Here is an 11,617-nt window from a genome sequence, read left to right on the forward strand (position 1 = left end):
TCTCTTAAAAGCAACTTAATAAAGCTATCCATTTCTTTTTTTTATATATATAAATGGGGAGGCATGTCCTGTTCTAACGTCACTGCCAACATTATGCCAAGCAGCAGCCAATATCTGCAATCTTGCCATCATGCTGTGGGAGAAATCAACTACACATTCTAGATTCCTTTGCTCTTTATGCACACAGACTGCAGAAAGTCAAATAAACATCAGGAAGCAATTCCTTCTACAAGGAATTCCAGTGAAGGATCCTTGCCCAGTTCTCAAAGGCCAAACATAAACCAAGAGGAGACTTAAAGTTCACAACAGAATAAGACTTCCTACTACTTAGATTTTCAGACTGAACCTCTGCACAATCATGAATAATCCCCAATGAACTGTCAGCATAATATATCTTCCCAAAGCAGAACATTTAATCACATACTAAATGAAGGCTGATTGCTGGCCATTGTAATTTGCACTCTCCAAATAATATTCATCAAGTAATATTCATCAATCTAGGGAAATCTGCTCTGCAGTTTAAAGGGGTACACAAAACTTTTACAAAGCAGCACAAAATGATACATGCATGTACTCAGGTATTAATACTGATTACAATGATCAGTTTAATGAAATCAGGCAAGTTTAAGCACAGACAAGCCCTGCAGTATATTACTACTAAACACATTTAAAACCCCCAAAACATAGGGTGGAAAACACCCACTAACTACTTTTCCGCTTCATTGCTCAAACATGCTCATCCTGCTGCTCAGGTGGTATGATTTGTGCTGTGCTATTCAGAGATTGCAGAGTAGCTGTTGAATGGGTTTGCTGTAGGGATTTTCCTGTGAGATGCAGTGTTTTCCTACATGTAACCAAGGTCAGCCTTTGCTACTAACTGACCTTTTTTCTTTGACAGCCAGCAGGTGCTTTAACTTCTATACGGGCTAAGCCTGTACTAAATTGCACTGTAGTCTGAAGCAGTCCTCAGCTGGCTCCAGAACTGATACAGCATGCAAATGATTGACAGCCATCTTTTCATAGCCCTGTCATATGTTCTGAGCATAACTCTGCAGAGCATAAGTGATGCAAAGTGTAGACTGTGGCCCCAAGGTTTGTAAACCTCAGCCCAATCATACACAGCATATTCAAACAGGATCTCTGTGTCTTTTTCCTCTCCATTCCCTCTGCTTTCTTGAAAGCTGTAAGTAACTACTTGGCTCTTTTTTCATGGAAGGCTGCCAGCTTCTATAAACAGACTCAACCTGGCAATCATTATGCAGAATTCTGCTTGCAATACCCCTACTTTGCTATCTATTTTTGTAGACCTTTTTTTCAAATACTTACAAGCCAAGGGTATTTTCCTTTGGTTAACTATTCCATCTTAAACAGTATACAAGATAAATCCATCAAAAAAGATTCCAACAATCCCTCAGGTGATTTGTACTATATGAAAGAGACTTAAAAAGAGATGGTTTCTCTCTATCATTGCCAGATTTGCAAGTCAGTATTCTGTACACAAACATGCTAATTTGTTTTTCTTATCTTCCTGCTTTCACTCTCTCAGATGATATGAGGAGATATAAGTTCATGGTGCTTCCCTAATGCCGCACCGCTCTTCACTTACTCTTCCAAAAGAAACATACTCTACATCCATTTGGCAAGATGGCTTTTAAAAATAGGAACACAAAATCCTGTGCTGAGTTCAGGATAACTTAGGGAAGATACAGCAGGTGCAGGTACATGACATTTTCTGATAGTAGGATGAAGAAAAACTTTACTTGTAAAGAGCCTAAAAGGACTTTTCAGGGTACTTCTGTTATACAGCTTTGAAGTAAACAACCTCCTGTAAACAAGTCTGACCAAGCTAAAAAGTGCAAGTGCAATTTCTGAGTGATGTTCAGCCCACTTGATAAGCCAGCTAGCATTTTTCACTCTACAATCCACCAGGCTCCTGTGAGATGAACAACCTAGGTTTGCATTATGCTCCTAATTTCTCCTAGGTTTAGAAGTTGGGACCTTAATTTCTTTGCAGAGATAAGTGCTAAATAAGGCCTTTGCTACAAAAGATCTTTGAAAGCTACTGCTTTGGTCTCTTTCTTTCTGAGCCAGCCAGGAGCAATACCATAAACTTATTTTGGTATGGTGATCCCATTCACCCTGATGTGTACTGTAAGGTGATTTTGATTCAGTTTTACAAGATCAAATTGTACCAGACAAAACTGAGCTTTCTGAAGTGGACCAGGAAGGTGCTCATGCCTTCTTAGTTGCTAATCCTCTTCAGACTTCTCACTTTTATCCATTGCTTTCTGTCACAGAATTCCACATTGAAGACAATGAATTTAATGTCAGCAGAATTTCAATAAATGGAAATAAATCCAAAGAAAACATGCCTCAATTTAATCTGTGATTTACTGGACTTTTGGGACCAGACATGTGGCCTTGGATGCCTACATGGCCCTGTATTTTGAATGTGTAACAATTCTAGAAAGCAGCTCATGGTGTATGCACTCTAAAAATATCATGGAAAAATCTTTCTGGATGAGAAATACACTACTGTTTAACTTGGATTCCCCTCACCCCCAGCCTTCCCTGCCTGGGGAGAGTTATTTGGAGATCAGTTTTTTCTTTTACAGGGCAAGGATGTGGTTTTTTTTTGGTGGTGGTGTTGAATTCAACACATTAACATGGTAATCGGTTGATCCTGTTGAACCTATTTCAAAGTCAATCAAAGTTAGTTTAAAGAATTTCCTACTTTGCAGTCAGTTTTACACATCCACTGGATTTTTCTGTTCAACAGCAGAAGCCCTGGGCGATCTGTTTCTTCTACACAGAAGCGCACACACACTTTTGACATAAGATGGGCATCAAACCTCCCCTTTTCATGAAAAGGCAGGATCAAATTTTGTATTTAATTGCTGTCTGTCTGACTGGTGTCCAGGTTCCATCAGCAGCAGGTGTACAAACTAGGAACAGTGAACAAACCAGGAACCCTATCTGTTTCAGCCCTGACAGGATTTCTGGCACATCCCCTGTCTTTGATCGGATAACTCTGCAACTCATTACTTTCAGTCCCATATCAGTAGCTCAATATCCATGCTTAAACCTCTCCACTTCCAGCTGATGCTGTCTTGACTGGTAACTCTCTATGCCATTCATCTTTCTCGGACAGGAAGCACTTTGTCTTTGCAAGATGTAATCCAGTCCTTTTATGCCAGCCTTTGTGCTGGCTGTACTGCTCATCTGATATCCCTCCAGGGAGCTAGTTCAGAAAACTAAGTGGTCCCACAAGAACTTTTCTGCCAGTTAGCTCACTGAGCTGCCCCAGTCTTCTTACAGAGCTAATGCAAGGCAGGCAGTAAGCCCTCTCAGGGGCAGTTAGACATCCACATATTCATATATAGCTATAATGAGAATTTTAATCTCGTAATGTGGAAGCACACATACCTTGGAACACCCTTCAATGGATCATCTACTACCTTCAGAAGGCAATGCACTAGAAAAAAACACCATATGCATTCTCATGTATACCTTACTTTTGTCCTGTCTTGGTGAGTACTATGAAGAGCAGCGGTGCAGAAAATATTTGAGTGTGCTTCACAGGTGCTATTGAATTATGCTGTTCAAAAGGCTCATGGATGGCAATAAGCAGCAAAATTCTCCAGGTTGAAAAAAGAAAGCTAGGAAAGGGACAATAATTGTCTAAGGAAGTGTGAACGATCTTGATCATAAAATAAAGGTGCCATGTTCAAATAGCAAAATAGTACATCAGCATATACTATAAATGCTAGGAAATACTACTAGAAAAAAAAATAAGCTTTCCCAAGTGTCAACAGTGAACATAAGTCTTTCATACAGCTTTCCTTCTAATTTCTCCGTTACAGTTTTAGTTTCAAAGACCTCCAAAACCTTCCTGTTTCAACATCTGAGGACTAGCTATTTCATCTATTATAGCACAATAAAACATTAAATCTAAGTCAAGTTCAGCACCATTTCTTTTACTGTCAGTGATAATGACTTCAGGCTTACAATGTATAAGCAAGTTTGGGAACTAAGACAATGCCTATTTGTAAAAAATTATTAAACACAATCTTCTTATCTTATTGTTTCCACGGTTTTTCTGGAATGCAATCTGTCTTTTCCCTGAACTATATCAAGAACTAGGCAGTTCTTAGTATCATCTTTCAAGCTAAACAAAATGCACCAAACTTTTTTAATGACCAAATGATTTAGGCTCAACAGTGACTTTCTAATTCCTTGTGCTTAAAATATTCTCTTGAGCTACCCAGAATTCAGAAAGGTTCAGAGAAGCTGTATTTCCTAATGCTGATACAATGGCAAAAAGCCAAAGCCACCACGTCTAGATTTCAGAAGGTCAAACAAGAGTAAATGCAGCCAAGAATTAAACCAGAAACTTGGACCTAGGAGGTGTGCAATCAAATCTTGGCCTCATAGTCATTATAACTAAATTCCCACCAAATGTCTTCAGCAAGTACAGAAGGTTCATCTTTCCTCCAAAAAACATCTGACTTCAGGCACCACTCAAATTGCCAGTGATGCAGAATACTGGATCTCAAATCCAGCAAAGCAAATTACTGAACACTTTTGTAGGACTGCTCTGGTTAATGTTGGCGGCCAGCATGCCTGGAATATCAGATATTTCACACTCTCTCTCATTTCCTTATTTGACTTTGCTGACCCCAACTGTGATAACAGTGAATCATATCTTGTCCCCAGGCACTCCAGTTCTATCCAGTCTTTAACTCTCTCAGACATCCCCACTGAGGCTGGACGGGGGGGGGTGGGTTTATTTAAAGGCACAAAAGTTCAGGGAACCTTTGTCTTTTTAATAAAAAGAGATTCAGTGCAACTTCTGCAGATAATCTCTGATCAGCAAGACAATGCTTCTAAAGTTCCTGCCTTGCTTCACAGACTGCTTACACGGTGAACTTGATTGATCATATTGTTAACAAAATTTGTGTTTGTTCTACTAAATTAACCAATGCACAGAACTGACCCCACGAACATGTATCTGAGACCAGGTTCAGGAGAATTGTTACTGTTGGTCTATCAACAACAAACACAGAACAAGAATGTAACATGCCTGTTATTGAAATAACCTGTTAAGCATTAGCACACAAGCAATAATCAGTGGCTTAAGCAAGATTTTCTCCTTCCAACACACCCAATGGAAACTGGGAACTATTTTGCTAACTGGACAGAGAGGCCTGTTCTGTGCTTAAGAACAGAAGCAAAAGTAAAATACTTAGATTCCTCAGCACCAAGTACTTAAGGTTGTTTGCAAATAATTAATAAAGCCTAACAACCCAGCATGAAGCCTATTATTTCCAAGCAGTTCATGCCAGCACTTTCAGAAGCAGCTTTTTTGGTGCATTTTTTTTCAGCCAGCTTTTACAATCTATTCTTGTTACCTGCACTTTATTGAAGTGGTATGTAAGCAAAAAAGATTAGCCAGACAAATACATGAAATACTCTGAAATTTAGGATGTAAAGGAGCAGCACATGCTCACAGAGCTACTTGGTATTCTTACTGCTGGATTTTCAAAATACTGTTATTCTGCTCCTCTATTCTGCAGCAGTGCCTACTACACCACAAATGCTCAGAATAACAACTGACAGCATAAAGTATTTCCCAAAATAGGTGTTATTTCAACTATTCGAAACTCCTTTAAAGACTATCCAAATGCCACTCCTCACTTTAAGACAAACAAACAAAAGAACAAACAATAAGATTTTTCAGAGGTGCTTCAGCTGACAACAGGAGAATGATGACCCTCCAAAGGGGATTTTGCCTTTCAGCAGATGGTGTATAGTTAAAACACAGCAGGAAGGACAAAATATGAAATGCATTTCTTCTCACAAAATATTGGTCCTATTTGCACAAAAGGCTTAATACCTCACATAAACAAGGATAAATGATACCACCTGCCAAGCAGCCACAGACAAGGCAGTTTGCACAATGGATATCACCAAACAAATGCAGAAGATCTTGCTGTCAAATCACTGTCCTTATTCAGCATGGGAGGGCAGCATGGATGGCAGTTTCTCCTGACTCTCTCAGCAAAGACCTGGGAAAGGATCCCAATGCTTTGCATCATCCCTATGAGACTGAATTATGGAGTTGTTGGACCATGGTTTCAGTTAAACAGCAATGCCAGGTAAATGCTCCCAGGTTTCAGGCTGTGTGGTGACTCAGCTGTCACAGGGTAAGGAAAGGACTGATCTGCTTCCACAGCCATGGGATGCTAGAGGAGCAAACCCTACATAAATACTCCCATAGGGAGTCAAATGAACAGCAAACACACCTTACTTTATTTAGAAACAAAATGACAACATTAATGCAGCCTAAACTAGACCAACATCTGTAATTTGTGGCATTTCAACGCAACAGACTTACTACCAGATTCTAAGCTGTGTGGCAGGGAGCAGGGAGCAAGAATGCATGTCACTCTGGAGCACAGCTCCATGGGAGGAAGAAATCTGGGCAGGACAGCCTATCCTTCTGTTCCAGACAGTGAGAGAGGGAAGGAGGAATTTTCCTTTCTCGGGCAGACCAAGGGTAATTCAAAAGCAGAGAGATTAAATAACTTGTTTGTGACTTCAAAACTCAGTAGAGCAGCCAGATCAACGTCATATCCATTACCCTATTCTGCTGCAACATCTGCTTATAACAAGAAGATATAAAGTGCAAGCTACGATGGGCAATGTTTGCAGCTTGCCAAACTAAAAACCAAACCAAACCAACCCAACAAAACAAAAAGCCCCCACCAAAAACATGACAGAGAGCAAAGTGAATTGTGCCTGATAAGAAGATAAACCTCTCAGAAATGAACATGTCAAGGCCTGCCTTCTCCCATCACCACCCAGGTTTCTGGATTATCAAAGAAGCATTTCCTTGAGATACTGTACCAGCAGTAACCAGCACGTCTAGTACATAAACAACAGATGCTGAGAAACAGAAGGTATAGCAGGCAGAAAACAGTGCAACTAATACATATGCCTGTCAGCACTTTCAGTGCAAGAAGGCTTGAGAATATTCTGAACAGCTAAACCAGATGATACAGAATTAGTACAAATAAGATGAAAATGTGGGCACTCCACCAACTGGCAAAAATCTCCAAATTCAGATCTTTCTTTACCACACTAAAGCCTGCCTAACAGTTAGTAATGTACCACAAATATTTCAAAGGTTTCCTCCTCCCAACTGTTGCTTTAACAGTGGTAGAGAAACATCCATTTAAACTATATTGCTAGCAAGACATTTTCTCCAGATACTCTGCTTGTTTTCTGAATAACCTCTTAAAAACCAAACAGAAAGGATGATTAAATAGGCCATTATGATTATGATAGTGTTATTATACCCCACTGATGGGGGTAAAAGCCAAATAATTTCCATGGAGAAGGAAGAGAACTAATAATAATCTTTCCAGCACTTATAAACATAATTTTTATTGTAGTTTTGGAGAAAAACAGATTTCAGAGCACTTAATGGAAGGCAATTATAAAATTTGTTTTTAAAAAAGGGGTGATGTACACAGATATTTGTATTTGCAAGCCCCTTCATGCTAGCACTGAGTCATTCCACTCAAAAATCCAGGTCCCATTTCCCTAGCAGGTCCACTTCCTTAATTCCTTTGTGCATACTTACTCAAAGGACAGAAACCTTTCCACTGGGTGCAGAGTTGCAAGTGAAATCTGTCCTAGGTTCACAATTAAATTGTAGTAAGGATTTTTGGAATAATCTCTTTGTGAAACCACATGAAAGGGATATTTCTATTTGCTTTCAGATTTAAGCAAGAATCTAACTGGAACAAAGGGAATTTTCAAAGACTGGCCCTATTGCCACTGAGGAAGAAAACAGACTGTCTGGCAGTTCAGATACTCCAAAGATGAGTGTATCTACAGGAAGAGATGCAAGCCAGGTCCAACTGAAACTAGTTCTAACCCATCAGGAAAAAAACCCAAGCAATCTCAATAGATACAGTAAAGATGGGGGGTTTTATTATGTGAAAGGAGCCTGTGAAAATGCATTATTCCACAATTAAAGCAACTGCAATTCCAAGGTTTCTCACTGGGAAATTTTGGTGGCAGTTTTATCAATGATAGCTGCAAATGTTCGGAGAATAAAAATCATACAACTTTAATCTAATTCCTCTATGTGTGTACTCACCAAGGAACAATCAGAAGTACATCGAAAGTACAGGGGCTCTCTTTGACAGATCTCTTCAAACAAGAGCAGCAGTTAATTAAAAACCATACATCCCCCACTGGAATAAGCATTGCTGCCTGTAAACAGAAACAGGGCTCACTGTGGCCAAGAGTGAATTCCTGTCAGTGACAGGGTTTGGCAGCTACTGGCAGGTCAAAGGCGGCTCCTTTGCAGGTGGGAAACTGGACTGGGACACACACAAGAAAAGGGAAAGATCCGGGGCTGCTGGCTGTGAATGGAGATGAGAAGGAGTTCACTCAGCAACACAGAAGCATCCCTCTCCAGCCATCATCCCTTCATTTCCCACAAGTGGTCCATTGCCTCACCAGACATGTCCCTTGAACAGTGGGATAACTCTCGGCTCCTCCTTGTACCCACCAGGGAAAAGGACAGGGGCAGTGTCAGACCCCTTGATAAAGCCCTCCCCAGGCATGTCCAGCTACTGGCATTTGAGAGCCAGACCACTCTGCATTTATGGCTGCAGCCAATGGGGCTGTGGGGAAAGAGGGAACAGAGATAGAATGAGGCAGAACTAGGAAAAGTTAACCAAAAAGAAGGGAAAAAGAAAACTTTAGAGAGAATAAAATGTGTGAATGAACAAAATCAAAAGAGTGCCCACCATGAAGTAGAGAAGGAACTGAGAGGAGAGAGGACGAAACCTGAGGATGAGTGAAGATGCTGGCTCTGAAAAAGACTAGAGCACTATAAAAAGGAAACAGCAAATCAGAGAACAGGAAAAGGACACAAAAAATACCCCAAACAAACAAACAAACCAACCCCACAAATAACAAAACAGGACAGGCCACTGTTAGATGAATTAAAAAAATAAATGTATGGGAGAAGAAAAGAGAAGTGACAGAAATCTGAATATTTTGGCAGAAATTCAAGTGGAAAATTTGAGTCCAGTCACCCAGTTGATGTTTTTGATTTTAGGAGTAATGATTTTTCTTTTTAAATTATCTTTGAGAGATTTTTCTTATTGGAACTTGTCCTGGTTTCAGTTGGAATAGAGTTAATTTTCTTCCTAGTAGCTGGTACAATGTTATGTTTTGGATTTAGTGTGAGAATAGTGTTGATAACACACAGATGTTTTAGTTGTTGCCAAATAGCACTTGTCTTAAGTCAAAGATGTTTTTCAGTTTCCCATGCTCTATCAGGGAGGAGGTGCACAAAAATCTAGGAGGAAGCATGGCCAGGACAGCTGACCCTAACTAGCCAAAGGGATAATCCATACCATAGAATGTCATGCTCAGTATATAAACTGGGGTGAGTTGGCCAGGGGGATGCTGATTGCTGCTTAGTGACTAGCTGGGCATTGTTCAGCAAGTGAACTGTGCATCATTTTTCTTCTCTTGGCTTTTAGTTTTCTTTGTATTATCTTCCTTTTAATTACTATTACTATTGTTATGTTTTATTTAAGTTATTAAATTTCTTGGATGTCAACCTAACAGTTGTATTATTTTTCCAGTTCTCCTCTCCATCCTACTGGGACAGGAGAGGAATGAATGAATGGTGCTTAGTTTCCTGCTAAGGTTAAACCAGTACTTCATTTCACTGGTCTGTTAGGAGAACATCTTGCATTTAAACATTTGATCATAACATCAGGGCTTCTAAATCACTCAAAGCAGTTGTTAATACTGCAGTTGCAGTTGTGTTTTACTATTTGGTAACTTAAAACTTCAAAATCTCAGTGAACTCTGTCCACACAACACATGACAGCACCTGTCAACCTGAATTAATTTAGAATCAGGCAACACTGACTTAAAGTTGCACAGGGCATATTACACACTCAGGTAAAAAGCATGGAGCATGCTTTGAAATGTGTCTGACTGTGCAAGCACATAAGCCACCAATAACTCTACAATATTTTTGCCCCTTTATGTTAACCAAACATAAATTGAACACTGTGCCTGAGGTTTTCAAAACACAAACCCCAAGAAACCCTGAGTTTCTCAACTTGCCTGTAATGCACACATTTTACATATATCTCAACACCTAAGATATTCACAGAAGAGATGGAATCTTTATAAACACCAAGCATTTTACTGAACTACAATGTTGTCTCTCATAACTTCTAGCACCTTTAGATTTTTTTTATATATATATATATATTTTTATATGCACTGTTTCAGCAATTTGTGTGATCATGACATGTTGGCAAATGCACTGACAGGCATTGAAGTTATCACCTCTTAATAACTATGCCTCTTCCCATCACCAGTTGTTAATGTTTCCTTGAGCACTGGGTAGGTGAAAGTTTAATTTGGCCACCTAACATTCAAACTGTGTTTTTTTGTGCATGAAGAGCACCTACTGATTTAAAACAGGAAAAGAGGACTTAAAACAGGACATAAAACATTAGGAATCAATAGCTATGCAAAACAATGTTGGTTGATTTAAACATAACAAGCAATGTTACTGGATAATACTTGATGACCAGCAAGAGAGAAAATAAGACTGTAAGAGAGTGTCCTGTGTTCCTCCTTGGTGTACAAACTCCTCAGTATGCTAAGTACAGACTTGAAGAAAATTATGAACTATGGATCTCTGCTGAAGTGCATAGATCTGTCTTAACACTGTCATCACAGGCTTCACATGCAAGAAGTAAAAAAGTTGTTACATGTGAGTTTTACTAGAGATAAATTCCATGAGTATTGTTTTTTTTAAGCTTGCATTATGCTCAGTCTTGCACACTGACCCCCACACTAGGAAACTGCCTTTTTCATTCCTGTCAACGACACAGGCAAGGGGGTACAGGGGTGGAAGTTCCTTTGTGCAGAGCTGGAGCTCAAGTATGAAATGAAGTTAAACAGAAAAGAAATCTAAACCTTGCTGTACTTTTCACCTGCCAGCTCCAGCTGGGTACAGCAACTAACAATACCATACTCACAGGGTGGCATTATTGTCTCGTGGGATTTTTGTTTAGTCTGTGGTAGATGGCTGCATTTTAAATAATACTAGAAGAGAACTTTGTATTATCAGAACTCATGCAAGCAACTGTACAGAATTTTGACAGCTCTTTCATTTCACATGGGGCTTTAGTCTGCAAAAACGGACTTCTTCCAGCATATGTGTGTTCCCTCTTTGAGACTGACAGTGAATGTAAAAGCCAGAGTAACTTATATTGGCTACAAGCCACTTGGATAGAACCTTTCCTCTTAACTATTTAAAGTATTGGCTATTCCCAAGGTTTAATCTTCAGTTCCTCACTTCAAATGCTTATGGCTCTGGGATTGCTTTTCTACAATAGATTAACTGACCCATTTATTTCTGTTCCCTTGATTTCCTAGACAATATGTAGCTGACCAGAACACACACCTTCATGAGCTCAGTCAAAAAGAGTGAGAGTAACAATTTGTGTATTTTCACTTCACAGCCTATGGATATTGGGTACTGTGAAACACATCT

Source organism: Melanerpes formicivorus, unplaced genomic scaffold (genome assembly GCF_026170545.1).
Source record: "Melanerpes formicivorus ecotype bairdi unplaced genomic scaffold, bMelFor1.0.p_v2 SCAF_25, whole genome shotgun sequence".
Taxonomy (NCBI): Eukaryota; Metazoa; Chordata; class Aves; order Piciformes; family Picidae; genus Melanerpes; species Melanerpes formicivorus.